This window comes from Apium graveolens, chromosome 10 (assembly GCF_009905375.1).
Source record: "Apium graveolens cultivar Ventura chromosome 10, ASM990537v1, whole genome shotgun sequence".
NCBI classification, from domain to species: Eukaryota; Viridiplantae; Streptophyta; class Magnoliopsida; order Apiales; family Apiaceae; genus Apium; species Apium graveolens.
In genome coordinates, this window is record NC_133656.1 from 73367025 (window position 1) to 73384000 (window position 16976).

The 16976-nt window shown below is 35.4% G+C and overlaps 1 non-coding gene across 1 annotated transcript; it reads left to right on the forward strand.

Moving 5' to 3' along the window:
* Nucleotides 1-238: 238 nt before the first annotated feature.
* Nucleotides 239-345, forward strand: LOC141694746 (small nucleolar RNA R71). Its single transcript, XR_012564030.1, has one exon. It is a non-coding gene; the product is annotated as a small nucleolar RNA R71 (small nucleolar RNA).
* Nucleotides 346-16976: the final 16631 nt, after the last annotated feature.

A 16976-nucleotide genomic window follows, 5' to 3' on the forward strand; every position in this document is an offset into this window, starting at 1 on the left:
AGCCTTGAGTTGGGCAGCTATAGCAGTTGTTGCATCCAACTCCAGAATTCCTGCTACTTTTCCCTGAGTCGGTCTCTGGAAAGGATTCTGGTACTCATTAGCAGCCATCAGTTCAATAAGTTCATAAGCTTCATCATAGCTTTTAGCCCACAAGGCTCCTCCTGATGTTGTATCGAGCATGGGTCTAGAAATAGCACCCAATCCATTATAGAAACAGTTAATAATCATCCAATCAAGCATGCCATGGTATGGACACTTCCTTAGCATCTCCTTATATCGATCCCAAGCCTCACACAGAGATTCTCCAGTTTGCTGAGTGAACTGAGTAAGAGAATTCCTGATTACAGCAGTCTTCATTATAGGGTAGAATTTAGTGAGAAATTTTTGAGCAAGATCTTCTCAGGTGGTGATAGACCCTGCTGGTAGAGAATATAACTAGCACTTAGCTTTGTCCCTCAAAGAGAATGGGAAGAGTCACAGCTTGATAGCATCTTCAGTCACGTCACTGAACTTGAATGTGTCACAAATCTCGATGAAATCCCTGATGTTCATGTTGGGGTCTTTAGTAGGAGAACCCCCAAACTGAACTGAGTTCTGTATCATCTGAATTGTGCTTGATTTGATCTCAAAAGTGTTAGCCCTGATGGTTATCCTGATGATACTTGACTGAATGTCATTGATCTTAGGCTGAGAATAGTCTATCAAAGCCTTAGGATTTTCTGCTTGATCATCCATCTCTACTAAAACTGGTTCCTCGACTTTCTCTTCTTCTTCTACCTTCTTTTCTTCTTCAAAAACTTCCTTTCGAACCACCACAAATTCTTACTCAGCTTTATCCAGTATTCACTTACGAGTATGTGAACGCGCATGCATACACCCTCGCTAGAGTACCTGAAATAAGACAAGGAAACAAATAAGTAACAATGTCCGAGTCAATGAACTTTAACGACCACTGATGGAAAATACATAAACTAAAAATTAACACTGCAGTCCCCGGCAGCGGCGCCAAAAACTTGTTAGTCGCTAAACACGCGCTAATAATACATGCAAGTATACACGTTCGCAAGTAATATCGAATCTTTTCTAGTTTATTCCCACAGAGACTGGCTTGGTTAACTAATTAATTTATGCACTTAAGCAACAATGTATTGTTATTATTCAATGCTAAGACGATAAAAAATTGAGGTTGTTTATAACTGAGAATTAAACTAACAATTATAACTAAGAGAGTAAAGATGATTGAATTAATATATATGACAAATATGGGATTCTAACTTCATTAAATACTTCATTCAATAGCCTTATTGTTCTTAACCTTAGCATGTAATGGTGATGACACTGATCAGATAACACGAAACTGATAAATGCCAACTTTCGTTGCACGAGTACCATACTTCCAGACATCCATAAAAGTGATAGATACTGAATAGACACCAATTATATTGAGACCCTATATGTCTATAGAATTTGACAACATAACGGTTTAAGCACAAGTTTTCTATCTTGATTATATAGGGCAAGTAAGATGGTTAAAATTACCTACGAATCATGTATATAAATACATGAACTTATGCTAGTATGGCAAGTTCTAAATCCTTAAATTCATTGTCGCTTCATTAAAGATTAACACACTATCTTCTAAGTTCGCGACGCTCATAAGACGAATACGCACAACCAATACTAGGTTATCATACAATCACCACACACTAAGGCATCGAAACAAATTAACTAAAGAAATCCATAAATAAATCCGTTAGAATCCCACGATAATGATTAGCCCATAATCGGACTCATCATCAACGTGGATTCCGATGAAAGCATGGTATAACGACGTAGTCCTTATAACGAATAAACAAAACCAAGTTAACACAAGAGTATAGGTTCAATAAAACAAGAAACGAGCATCCAAGATTACAACTCAAAATAAAGATTCACAAGAATAAACTAGATTGTCTTCGCCTTTGTTAAATTGTGCTATAGGTCTCTTGTCATCTTCTCATTGCGCTCTAATATATCTCGGACTTGCTTACATATGAAAAATGACCTAAAATTGTTTAAATAAAAGCCCCATGCAATCCAGAAGTCCTCCAATTGTAATTATAATAGAATCAGGATTCTCTGATTTCACACCGGCGCAGCCGCGCGCTATCACAGCGCGGGCGCGCTACCTTTGTGACAGCGCGCGGGCGCGTCATACTTCTGGAAAAACTTCAGATTTTTCTTCTTTTCCTTGCTGCTTCGATCCGGCTTTCCACAAGCTTTTATTCCAACACCACCTTGACACCAAATTAGCACCAAAACAATGCTAATTGACCTGATTACCTAGATAATGCCTGAAATGCAGAAACACTAGAAAACACGTTAAAACACTTAACAACTTGAGTACAAGTGCATCAATTCAAAGCTTATTAGAGCATTATACAGTGTCATAAATGCCACTCAACATACCCCCAAACTTTAATCGATGCTTGTCCTCAAGCATAAACAGACTAAAAGAATAAGAACAAAAATGCATGAATGGAACTAATATGAATGCAACGATCCCAATAGAATAGCTAAACCAATCAACGAGCAACATCTCAAAAAATGCAGTTACTCGCGTAAAGATCAATCAAATCATAAAAATCAACTTACAAACTAGAGACGTGCGTGTGTGCAAATGCTTACAGATATACTATCGCAACTAGATCAATAATCATGACTCACTGCTCAACAAGGCAATCGCAAGGTTATAAATAAAATAATAAGCTAAACTCAAAATAACTTTTAACACTTCAATTCTTATATTGGAGTTTTATACGGATTCATGCTTTTTTCAAACAAAACAAAACATGTGGAAGCAGGTACAGTGGAATTGGTCTTTGTTCCAATAGATCAGTAAGTAGCAGATATATTCACCAAGCCTCTATGTGAAGCTACTTTCACAAGACTGGTGAATGAATTGGAAATGATATCAGGACAATTTTCAAACTCTGATAATTAAGATTGATGATATTATTGAGGCATGGTATCTTATTACGTGTCAGTACTTATTAGATACTGATTATTGTGTTAAATATTGATACCATCATAACATGCATTTATCTTCTATGATCTTATGTGAAAACTGTATGTTGAACTACTGGTTATGCGTATATGCTCTGTTATTAGTTAAACTTGCTTTGACTAATAGTTTATGTCAGTAGTTGTTAATCCTGATATTGGTCAAACCAGTTTTGACTGATAAATCCTGATAGTTTTGATTGCATACTGATAATGGTCAAACTTTGATTGACTATTTTTATGAAGATGTTGCTTTAGTAAGTATTGTAATTACAGGGTTGAAGTTAGCCACAGATGGGTAATTTTTCATAGTTATAGATGTTTACATGTTGAGTAAAGATATGAAACATTCGTTTAATATACAACTTTATTCTCGGGAACTGTGCATGTAGTAAGATACGTTTACATGATTACTTTTACAGTAAATCGTTTATTGCCACGTGTCCCATTAAACTGAATTGGGACTAAATTAGTGGAGAGAAGTGTTGTATAAAAACAATTTTTGATTTTAGATAATACTTTACTTATTTTCATTATTTTCTCTATGCTACTTTACCCTTCTCAAAACCGTAAACTCTGAAACCCTAAACACTGTTCGTAAATCTTTCTTGAAAATTAACCATGACTTCACCTGCTGCTTCTAAATCATTTGATTATGGTGGTGCAAAGTTTGTGACTAATAATTATTCAACTATCCTAACTAACAACAGTGTGAAAGTTGATTTTCATATTTTTCAGGACTTTCTTAGATCTAGTGAGATTGGGTTTGCTCTCACATCTCCACCCACAATCTGTGGTGACCAGGTGCTTGCTATATGGAGGACTGGAGTATTTGATGATGGAGGAGCTAATGGATCTCCAAGCCTTGTATTTGAATTTGATAATACAACAAGGATTGTAACTCCTCAAACAGTAAGGGATGAATTACAGTTGCCTACTCATACCTCCTACACAAGTATGATAGGTGATACTGAGATGATGAGATTCTTTATTGAGATTGGTTATGACAAGGATTTGAAGAACCTTGGTCAACTAAAAAGGAACGGGCTAATGAAGGAATGGAGTTTCTTTTTTGATTGCATCACAAAGGCCTTCAACAACAGATCTTCAAATTTTGATGCCTTGCCCATTATGACACAGCAGATAGGATACTCTCTAATTCATGGTTCACATTATGATTATGGTAGAGTAGTTCTGTCTTTTATTGGTGATAGGATAAATACTGATAGAAATATAATATATTATGCTATATTATGTCAGTTGATTTTCAATGTTTATTTTTAGATACCCCTATCCCTTCTAATCAAATAGTGTCGGTGTTTAAGTTGACAAAAAGGGATTTTTCTGACTTAGTTTCACAAGATGAAAAGCGGTTGAATTTAGCCCCTTTGAGGTTACCACTAGTTACAAGAAACTTGATTTTAGCAAGGCTTCCTAAGATTTAAGGTTTTCTTAACAGTCAGAGTGCTAAGCTGCAGGAAATCACCATTGGAAACCCCCCTGTAGCTCACCCCAGCACAACAACTCAAACACAAATTCAAACACAAACTCAACCACCAGAACAATCTCAAATACAAGCCACCTCGGGTGTCTCCCAAAAGACACTTGTTATAAAAAGAAAGAAAGAATTGGCTAAGAAAGCTACAAATTCTGTTGTAGCTAAGTCAAAAGATGAAGCATCTCAAGTTCCTCATTCTTCTAAACCTTCGGAAATTGTTAAAAGGAGATTTGTACTTGCTGGATTAGAATCAGATTCAGATGAGGACATTGCTACCTTATCTTCCAGATTTCCAAACCTTTCATTTAGTTCTTCTCCAAGACCAGTTGTTCCATCAACTACAAAAGACACAGCTGCTCATACTAGTGCAAATCCCAGACCAAATAAAAGAAGATTGGTCAAAGCCTATTACAATCAGCACTTGCTCCAGATTAAACAGGAAATTGCTGAGGAGACACAGAGTGCATCAAATCCAAATTCTGACATCCAGTCTACTGCTGAGGCACTTGTAGAACTGTCTGAAACTCCAGTCACGCAATATCACAAGAGAGAGAGAGAGAGAGAGAGAGGGAAGTCTCTCATGAGCAAGTGAAGCTAGTGTCAAGAGGCTGCAAGGGAAAGGACTTTTCCATGGATCAAGCACACAAGAACCTGTATCTCAAAGGGGTACATAAGCTACATCTCCTGATCCAATCCCATAAGAACCTGCACCTCAAAGTGGTGCAAAAGTTGTTGAAGAACAAGAGCCTCTGATTGAAGCTGCTCAGGAGTCTATTACTGCAATTGTGAAGAAGAGTACACAAGAACCTGGTTGTCAAAGTCATCCAGCAACTCCTGATTCTCCAGCTACACAAGAACCATTACATCAAAGTTGTAATGCAAACCTTACTCCTACTGATTGACTCTTTTTATAGATGCTGGAGGCAGAATTCATCCGTCTCAGTTATCTATTGATGCTTGATTAGTAATACCACTGAATGTTCACACGGAAGCTGCTTATTCAGATTCACAAGGTATAAATAATGTTATTACTTTATCAATATTTATTCTAAATACTGATTCAGTCTTTTCAGCATTTATTTTTCATGATATAAATCCTATTGGTATGATTATTTCTAGACCTTATTTAAGGATTACCTGTAGTTATATGACCACATATCACCCTTCTTTAGCCACCTCTTATTTCTGTAGGACAATTTTTCTGATCTTTTTCTGTGAGATGTGTGAAAATATTGAGAGAAAAACAGTATTAAAGAGGGGCATGATCCTTCTTGGAAAAAGGAGAGATAGATGAGAGATAGGATTTAGTAATCCTTGTGAGGAAGCCCTGACTATTAAAAGTCATGAGATGTGTGGTGTGAGGGGTAGTGAGACTACTTTAAAAGAACAGAGAGATTAAGTTTTAGTTGCTATATGTTTACAGGTGTTTAGAGTACTAAAGAAACAGATGTTGAACAACAATCTGTTGAACCTCAAATAAACTCTGATGTACCAAGTTCTATTAATCTCCCTGCAAGTCTAAGTACTGATACTTTCATGCAGTCCATACATTCTACTATTCCACCACATGAGACAATCCCTGTTTTTGTTGAAAAACAGTCCATTTACTTTACTTTTCCATCACCTGAAAAAATCCCTATCTTTGCTGAAGTTGTAGTAGCACAACAGTCCATTCATAAAGTTTCATCCATTTCAGAATCACCACAGCATGTTACAGGAACTGAGCTTCTGGAAGTATCTTTTGAAGCTCTAATTCATTTATCTACAATACTTGAAGATGTGGAGTTAACTGCTGAAGGTGTGGAAGCTTCTGAAACTGCTGGATCACATACTGTACCAATTTCTAATTCTATTCTACATGCTGAAGCTGATGATGAAGTTCAGAAATTAGTGCAAAATCCAGTTGCTATTAAAGAATCTAATGATGGTGAAGAAGCTAATATTTCTATTGCTATTATAGATCCTGAGGATGGTATTTTCTTCCCTGAAGATATGCCTATGCATGTGAGACAACAGAAAATGGAAGAGTTAGATGCTAAGAAAGAAAAGGATTATTTTGATAATATCTGGAATGCTCGTTGGAAAGATGATACATATCCTATTTCCAGAACAAAAGTTATTGCACATCTGGAAATAACAGAACAGAAGATTAAAGATCCTGATATGCTGAATCATCTGAAAGCATCAACCTTAGTTGTCAGATCACTACATACAGCTCAAGAAGCAACTACTTCTCAAATCAATCAGATCAAAAAATCATTGATTGCTTCCAAGCTGACTACTCATCAGGAAATTCAGAAACAAATTGCACTAATAGTTTCTAGACAAACTGCAATTGAAGCCAGTCAAGCTAGATTGGAAGCTAAACAAATTCAAATGTCTGATCAACCTACAGAAGTACATAATTTAATGGAGCTGATTCTTTTTCTACTGTTTGGTGATGATGCCAAAAGGGGGAGAAAATTGTTCAATCTAAATACAAATAGTTGACAATGACAAATACTGATGATGAAAATCCTGATGGAGGTAATAAGGGGGTCTGAAGGATAGTGTAAGGAAAAAAGGTGAAGAGCTAGTTGAAGTTAGTAGTTCATCAAAAACAATCACTAGATTTCAATGTAGATAAGGTGGATAGAGTAAGAGGAATGAAAGAAGAGTAGAATATTTGACTGTGACTACAAATATGCAACAATCTTTACAAGTCACAACTGCTAATGAAGACCAAGGTATTTTGGAGATAGAAGCTGGTGCTGAATCATGTCAATATCTTCAAACTCTAAAAGAAAAAGGAAGGAAGACAACTCTATTCTATAAGGATTCAAGGATTCAAGCATTTGACTCGGAGGTAAGTAGAAGAATATTTGAAAGAGAAAATCCTGGAGTTGATCTTGAACAGCTAAGGCAAATGGAGGAAAACTTCAAGAATTCCATGAAGACAACAAATATTGATATTGATGTTATCTCTCAAGTACTTTATAAAGATGAACCTTCTAACAGACCAACCAGAGGTGTAGTTATAAGGGAAATCAGTCAGGAAGAAGATATCAAATCACAAGTTATTGTTGTAACTGCTGAAAAAAAGCTTAAAGGAAAAAAGAAGATATGAGAGAAGTCAAAGATTTTAAAGTCTAAAGCCAAAGTTGTTTCAAAGAAGAATTCAGTATCTAAGGAAACTAAATCTCAAATACTGATATATCCAATCTATACAGTAGTACAAGCTCATGATACTGAAGAAAAAATAAAGAAGAAGAAATAAGCCAAGTTCACCAAAGAAGGAAGATTGAGGGAGCTGACTAGGCTAATAAACAGAAATTAACCTCTGATATTGCTCAAGTTAAGGAAGAAGTTGTTAATTAGAAGGAAGAGTAAAATCTAATATTCACTGAAGCAAGATTGAATATGCTTACTTGATTCCTACATTTAGATAGTTTTGACATCATCAATTGGAACTTGTCCATATTTCTATAGTGAACAAGCTGGGGGAGATTGTTAGGAGTAATTGATGATATCAAGCAGAAACTATCAAAAGTTCATATCAGAACTATATTAACGGATGATGATGATATCAATGGATGATGATATCAACGGATAATGATATTAACGGATGTTGATTTCAACAGATGATGTAATCAGTATTTGTCACATCAGTTAATCTTCGATAAGGAAAAGAAAATATGAACTCAAGGCGGTGAAATACTTTATCTCAAAAGCATTGTATAGGTTTCCTTGTTGTTGATAGAATAAGATTCCGTATACATTGTGTAGTTGTGCTCTATATAAAGCACATATTAGGTTCATGCTATAAGCATTGCGACATTGTTATATCTTTCGTAAAACCTAGAAGCTCTCAAGGATAATTGTTCATCCATTCGAGAGAGTACGTTTATAATCAGTTTTTATCAATTAATATAAAAACTGTTGATTCTGATTGAAGCTTTATCGATTTGATTGTATTAATTGTATTCACCCCCCTTTATAGTTGATTAAGGGCCTAACATTTTGATAATATGAATCTACTTGAAAGAGAAGAAATAAAACAAATATTTTTATTAAAGGGTTTGGAAAATGAAATTAATGAAGATGATGAAAATGTGGTTAGTGAGAATGAGAACTTAGTTATTGAACCACAACTGATTAGTGATGGTGAAGAAGGTAGCTTTCATGATGATAGTTCTAATGTAGATAGTGAAGATGATGAGGTCTGTCAAGCTAGAGAGAGAAGAAATAATGTTAAAGAAGGCACAAAAGATGATGCTAACAAAGGTTATCAATATTTGAATTATGAGCTTGTATAAGATATTACTGACAATGATTATAACAGTGAGGATGAAAGGATGGCTGCAAATAGAACTGATGAAGAACGTTTCACATATCCTGTGTTCAATGAAAGGACAGATATGAAAGATCCAAAGTTTAAGTTAGCATGTTGTTCTCCAGTGCACAATTATTTAGGGCTGTAGTGCAAAAATTTGCCATAGTGAATAGAAAACCAGTTTTCCACTGCAGAAATTTTGGCAAAAGGATTAAGTATAAATGCAAGGGTGAAGGATGTAAGTGGAATATATTTGCCTCTCTACTACATGATACAAAAACTTATCAAGTGAAGACATATTTAAAAACTCACACATGTCAAACAATATTTAAGCAGAAGTATATGATTTTAAAGTGGATAGAAGAGCACTATGAAAATAAGATAAGGATGAAACCTACTTGGCCACTTGGTGCATTCCATAAGAAGATTGTAAATGATTGGGGGTTGTGAAGTAAGCATTTTTGCAGTTGGTAGGGCTAAGAGGAAAGCTTTAGAAGTAACAAAGGGCCATCATGTGAAACAATATAGCCAATTATGGGATTATGTAAATGAAGTCCATAAAGTTGTGCCAGATAGCACAATAGACCTTGTATTACATGAACCTGAAGCTAATTCTATTGGCAGGAGAGTTAAAAGAATGTATGCATGTTTAGGTCCTTTAAGGAGAGACTTTACTCAAGGTTGTAGGCCCATAATAGGTCTAGATGGTTGTCACTTAAAAGGGCCATTTGGTGGCCAGCTTTTAACAACAGTAGGATGTGATTCTAATGATGGAATCTACCCAATTGCTTGGACTATAATTCAAGCAAAAAATTCAGAAACATGGAATTGGTTTATCAATTTATTGGCTTATGATGTTAACATCATCAATTATGGTGGTTGGACCTTCATATCAGATAGGCAAAAGGTACTTATACATTATTTGTTGCAATTATAAATTAAACAAATGTACACTGTTGGGACTAAAATTATTCTGTTGACAATACAGGGACTTATCAGTGCTCTTACTACTGTTGTACCTACAAGGGTGAAGGCTGTAAGTGGAGTATATTTGCCTATGTACTATAGGATACAAAAACTTACTAAATGAAGACATATTTAAAAACTCACACGTGTCAAACAACATTTAAGCAGAAGTATATAACTTCAAAGTGGATAGAAGAGCACTATGAAAATGAGATAAGGATGAACCCTACTTGGCAACTTGGTGCATTTCATAAGAAGATTGTAAATGATTGGGGTTGTGAAGTAAGCATTTTTGCAGTTGGTAGAGCTAGGAGAAAAGCTTTAGAAGTCATAAAAGGCCTTTATTAGAAACAATATAGCCAATTATGGGATTATGTAAATACAGTCAAAAAAGCTATGCCAAATAGCACAATAGACCTTGTATTAGATGAACCTGAAGCTGAGTCTGTTGGCAGGAGATTTAAAAGAATTTATGGATGTTTAGGTCCTTCAAGGAGAGGTTTTTACTGAAGGTTGTAGGCCCATAATAGTTCTAAATAGTTGTCACTTGAAAGGGCCATTTGGTGGCCAGCTTTTAACAACAGTAGGATGTGATTCTAATGATGGAATGTACCCAATTGCTTGGGCTATAGTTGAAGCAGAAAATTCAGAAACATGGAATTGGTTTCTCGATTTATTGGATTATGATGTTAACATCATCAACTCTGGTGGTTGGACCTTTATATCATATAGGCAAAAGGTACTTATACATTATTTGTTGCAATTATAAATTAAACAAACGTGCACTGCTGGGACTAAAATTATTCTGTTGACAATGAAGGGACGCATCAATGCTCTTACTACTGTTGTACCTACAAGGGTGACAGCTGTAAGTGGAGTATATTTTCCTATGTACTACAGGATATAAAAACTTATCACATGAAGACATATTTCAAAACTCACACATTTCGAACAACATTTAAACAGAAGTATATGACTTCAAAGTAGATAGTAGAGCACTATGGAAATGAGATAAAGATGAACCCTACTTGGCCACTTGGTACATTCCATAAGAAGATTGTAAATGATTGGGGTTGTGAAGTAAGCATTTTTGCAATTAATAGGGGTAAGAGGAATGCTTTAAAAGTCATAAAGTGCCATCATTAGAAACAATTTAGCCAATTATGGGATTATGTAAATGCAGTCAAAAAAGCTATACCATATAGCACAATAGACCTTGTATTAGATGAACCTGAAGCTGAGTCCGTTGGTAGGAGATTTAAAAGAATTTATGCATGTTTAGGTCCTTTAAGGAGAGGTTTTACTTAAGGTTGTAGGCCCATAATAGGTCTAGATGGTTGTCACTTGAACGGGCCATTTGGTGGCCAGCTTTTAATAGCAGTAGTATGTGAATCTAATGATGGAATGTACCCAATTGCTTGGGCTGTAGTTGAAGCAGAAAATTCAGAAACATGGAATTGGTTTCTGAATTTATTGGCTTATGATGTTAACATCATCAATTATGTTGGTTGGACCTTTATATCAGATAGGCAACAGGTACATATACATTATTTGTTGTAATTATAAATTAAACATATGTGCACTACTAGGACTAAAATTATTCTGTTGACAATGCAGGGACTCATCAATGCTCTTACTACTGTTGTACGTACAAAGGTGATGGATGTAAGTGGAGTATATTTGCCTATGTACTACAGGATACAAAAACTTATCAAGTGGAGACATATTTAAAAACTCAAACATGTCAAACAACATTTAAGCATAAGTATATGACTTCAAAGTGGATAGCAGAGCACTATGAAAATGAGATAAGGATGAACCCTACTTGGCCACTTGGTACATTCCATAAGAAGATTGTAAATGATTGGGGTTGTGAAGTAAGCATTTTTGCAGTAGGTAGGGCTATGAGGAAAGCTTTAGAAGTCATAAAGGACCATCATTAGAAACAATATAGCCAATTATGGGATTATGTAAATGCAGTCAAAAAAGCTATGCCAAATAGCACAATAGACCTTGTATTAGATGAACCTGAAGCTGATTTTGTTGGCAGGAGATTTAGAAGAATTTATGCATGTTTAAGTGTTATAGGTCCTTTAAGGTTGTAGGCCCATAATAGGTCTGGATGGTTTTCACTTGAAATGGCCATTTGGTGGCCAGCTTTTAACATCAGTAAGATGAGATTCTAATGATGGAATGTACCCAATTGCTTGGGCTGTAGTTGAAGCAAAAAATTCAGAAACATGGAATTGGTTTCTCAATTTGTTGGCTTATGATGTTAATATCATCAATTCTGGTGGTTGGACCTTTATATCGGATAGGAAAAAGATACTTATACATTATTTATTGCAATTATAAATTAAACAAATGTGCACTGCTGGGACTAAAATTATTCTGTTGACTATACAGGGACTCATCAATGCTCTTACTACTGTTGTACCTACAAGGGTGAAGGCTGTAAGTGGAGTATATTTGCCTATGTACTGCAGGATAAAAAAACTTATCAAGTGAACACATATTTAAAAACTCACACATGTCAACCAACATTTAAGCAGAAGTATATGACTTCAAAGTGGATAGTAGAGCATTATGAAAATGAGATAAGGATGAACCCTACTTGGCCACTTGGTGCATTCCATAAGAAGATTGTAAATGATTGGGGTTGTGAAGTAAGCATTTTTGCATACGGTAGGGTTAAGAGGAAATCTTTATATGTCATAAAGGGCCATCATTAGAAATAATATAGCCAATTATGGGATTATGTAAATGCAGTCAAAAAAGGTATGCCAGATAGCACGGTAGACCTTGTATTAGATGACCTCAAGCTGAGTCTGTTGGCAAGAGATTTAAAAGAATTTTTATATGTTTAGGTCCTTTAAGGAGAGGTTTTCCTCAAGGTTGTAGGCTAAAAATAGGTCTAGATGGTTGTCATTTGAAATGGCCATTTGGTGGCCAGCTTTTAACAACAGTAGGATGTGAACCTAATGATGGAATGTACCCAATTGCTTGGGCTGTAGTTGAAGCAAAAAATTCAGAAACATGGAATTGGTTTCTCAATTTGATGGCTTATGACGTTAACATCATCAATTCTAGTGGTTGGACCTTTATATCAGATAGGCAAAAGGTACTTATACATTATTTGTTGCAATTATTAATTAAACAAATATGCGCTGCTGGGACTAAAATTATTCTGTTGACAATGCAGGGACTCATCAATGCTCTTACTACTGTTGTACCTACAAGGGTGAAGGTTGTAAGTGGATTATATTTGCCTATGTACTGCAGGATAAAAAAACTTATCAAGTGAACACATATTTAAAAACTCACACATGTCAACCAACATTTAAGCAGAAGTATATGACTTCAAAGTGGATAATAGAGCATTATGAAAATGAGATAAGGATGAACCCTACTTGGCCACTTGGTGCATTCCATAAGATGATTGTAAATGATTGGGGTTGTGAAGTAAGCATTTTTGCATACGGTAGGGTTAAGAGGAAATCTTTATATATCATAAAGGGCCATCATTAGAAATAATATAGCCAATTATGGGATTATGTAAATGCAGTCAAAAAAGGTATGCCAGATAGCACGGTAGACCTTGTATTAGATGACCTCAAGCTGAGTCTGTTGGCAAGAGATTTAAAAGAATTTTTATATGTTTAGGTCCTTTAAGGAGAGGTTTTCCTCAAGGTTGTAGGCTAAAAATAGGTCTAGATGGTTGTCATTTGAAATGGCCATTTGGTGGCCAGCTTTTAACAACAGTAGGATGTGAACCTAATGATGGAATGTACCCAATTGCTTGGGCTGTAGTTGAAGCAAAAAATTCAGAAACATGGAATTGGTTTCTCAATTTGATGGCTTATGACGTTAACATCATCAATTCTAGTGGTTGGACCTTTATATCAGATAGGCAAAAGGTACTTATACATTATTTGTTGCAATTATTAATTAAACAAATATGCGCTGCTGGGACTAAAATTATTCTGTTGACAATGCAGGGACTCATCAATGCTCTTACTACTGTTGTACCTACAAGGGTGAAGGCTGTAAGTGGAGTATATTTGCCTATGTACTACATGATACAAAAGCTTATCAAGTAAAGACATATTTAAAAACTCACACATGTCAAACAACATTTAAGCAGAACTATATGACTTCAAAGTGGATAGCAGAACACTATGAAAATGAGATAAGGATGAACCCTACTTGGCCACTTGGTACATTCCATAAGAAGATTGTAAATGATTAGGGTTGTGAAGTAAGTTTTTTGCAGTTGGTAGGGCTAAGTGGTAAGCTTTAGAAGTCATAAAGGACCATCTTTAGAAATAATATATCCAATTATGGGATTATGTAAATGCAGTCAAAAAAGCTATGTCAGATAGCACAATAGACCTTGTATTAGATGAACTTGAAGCTGAGATGTTGGCACGAGATTTAAAAAAATTTATGCATGTTTAGATCCTTTAAGGAGAGGTTTTACTCAAGGTTGTAGGCCCATAATAGGTCTAGATGGTGGTCACTTGAAAGGGCCGTTTGGTGGCTAGCTTTTAACAACAGTAGGATGTGAATCTAATGATGGAATGTACCCAATTGCTTGGGCTGCAGTTGTAGCAGAAAATTCAGAAACATGGAATTGGTTTCTCAATTTATTGGTTTATGATGTTAACATCATCAATTTTGGTGGTTGGACCTTTATATCAGATAGGAAAAAGGTACTTATACATTATTTGTTGGAATTATAAATTAAATAAATGTGCACTGCTGGGACTAAAATTATTCTGTTGACAATGCAGGGACTCATCAATGCTCTTACTACTGTTGTATCTACAAGGGTGAAGGCTGTAAGTGGAGTATATTTTCCTATGTACTACCGGATACAAAAACTTATCAAGTGAAGATATATTTAAAAACTCACACATGCCAAACAACATTTAAGCAGAAGTATATGACATCAAAGTGGATAACAGAGCACTATGAAAATGAGATAAGGATGAACCCTACTTGGCAACTTGGTGCATTCCATAAGAAGATTATAAATGATTGGGGTTGTGAAGTAAGCATTTTTGCAGTTGGTAGGGATAAGAGGAAAGCTTTAGAAGTCATAAGGACCATCATTCGAAACAATATAGCCAATTATGGGATTTTGTAAATGCAGTCAAAAAAGTTATGCCAAATAGTACAATAGACCTTGTATTAGATGAACCTGAAGGTGATTCCGTTGGCAGGAGATTTGAAAGAATTTATGCATATTTAGATGTTATGTCCTTTAAGGAGAGGTTTTACTCAAGGTTGTAGGCCCATAATAGGTCTGGATGGTTGTCACTTGAAATGGCCATTTGGTGGCCATCTTTTAACATCAGTAGGATGAGAATCTAATGATGGAATGTACCCAATTGCTTGGGCTGTAGTTGAAGCAGATAATTCAGAAACATGGAATTGGTTTCTCAATTTGTTGGCTTATGATGTTAACATCATCAATTCTGGTGGTTGGACCTTTATATCGGATAGGCAAAAGGTACTTATACATTATTTGTTGCAATTATAAATTAAACAAATGTGCACTGCTGGGACTAAAATTATTTTGTTGACTATGCAGGGACTCATCAATGCTCTTACTACTATTGTACCTACAAGGGTGAAGGCTGTAAGTGGAGTATATTTGCCTATGTACTATAGGATAAAAATTTTTATCAAGTGAAGACATATTTAAAAACTCACACATGTCAAACAACATTTAAGCAGAAGTATATGACTTCAAAGTGGATAGGAGAGCATTATGAAAATGAGATAAGGATGAACCCTACTTGGCCACTTGGTGCATTCCATAAGAAGATTATAAATGATTGGGGTTGTGAAGTAAGCATTTTTGTATATGGTAGGGTTAAGAGGAAATCTTTAGATGTCATAAAGGGCCATTATTAGAAACAATATAGCACATTATGGGATTATGTAAATGCAGTCAAAAAAGCTATGCCAGATAGCACAATAGACTTTGTATTAGATAAACTTGAAGTTGAGTCTGTTGGCAGGAGATTTAATAGAATTTATGCATGTTTAGATCCTTTAAGGAGAGGTTTTACTCAAGGTTCTAGGCTTATAATAGGTCTAGATGGTTGTCACCTGAAAGGGCCATTTGGTGGCCAGCTTTTAACAATAGTAGGATGTGAATCTAATGATGGAATGTACCCAATTGCTTGGGCTGTAGTTGTAGCAGAAAATTCAGAAACATGGAATTGGTTTCTCAATTTATTGGCTTATGATGTTAACATCATCAATTTTTGTGGTTGGACCTTTATATCAGATAGGCAAAAGGTACTTATACATTATTTGTTGCAATTATAAATTAAATAAATGTGCACTGCTAGGACTAAAATTATTCTGTTGACAATGCAGGGACTCATCAATGCTCTTACTACTATTGTACCTACAAGGGTGAAGGCTGTAAGTAGAGTATATTTGCCTATGTACTTCCGGATACAAAAACTTATCAAGTGAAGATATATTTAAAAACTCACACATGTCAAACAACATTTAAGCAGAAGTATATGACTTCAAAGTGGATAACAGAGCACTATGAAAATGAGATAAGGATGAACCCTACTTGGCCACCTGGTGCATTCCATAAGAAGATTGTAAATGATTGGGGTTGTGAAGTAAGCATTTTTACAGTTGGTGGGGCTAAGAGGAAAGCTTTAAAAGTCATAAAGGACCATCATTAGAAACAATATAGCCAATTATGGGATTATGTAAATGCAGTCAAAAAAGCTATGCCAAATAGCACAATGGACCTTGTATTAGATGAACCTGAAGCTAATTCTGTCCGCAAGAGATTTAAAAGAATTTGTGCATGTTTAGGTGTTATAGGTCCTTTAAGGAGAGGTTTTACTCAAGGTTGTAGGCCCATAATAGGTCTGGATGGTTATCACTTGAAATGGCCATTTGGTGGCCACCTTTTAACATCATTAGGATGTGAATCTAATGATGGAATGTAGCCAATTGCTTGGGCTGTAGTTGAAGCAGATAATTCAGAAACATGGAATTGGTTTCTCAATTTATTTGGCTTATGATGTTAACGTCATCAATTCTGGTGGTTGGACCTTTATATCGGATAGGCAAAAGGTACTTATACATTATTTGTTGCAATTATAAATTAAATAA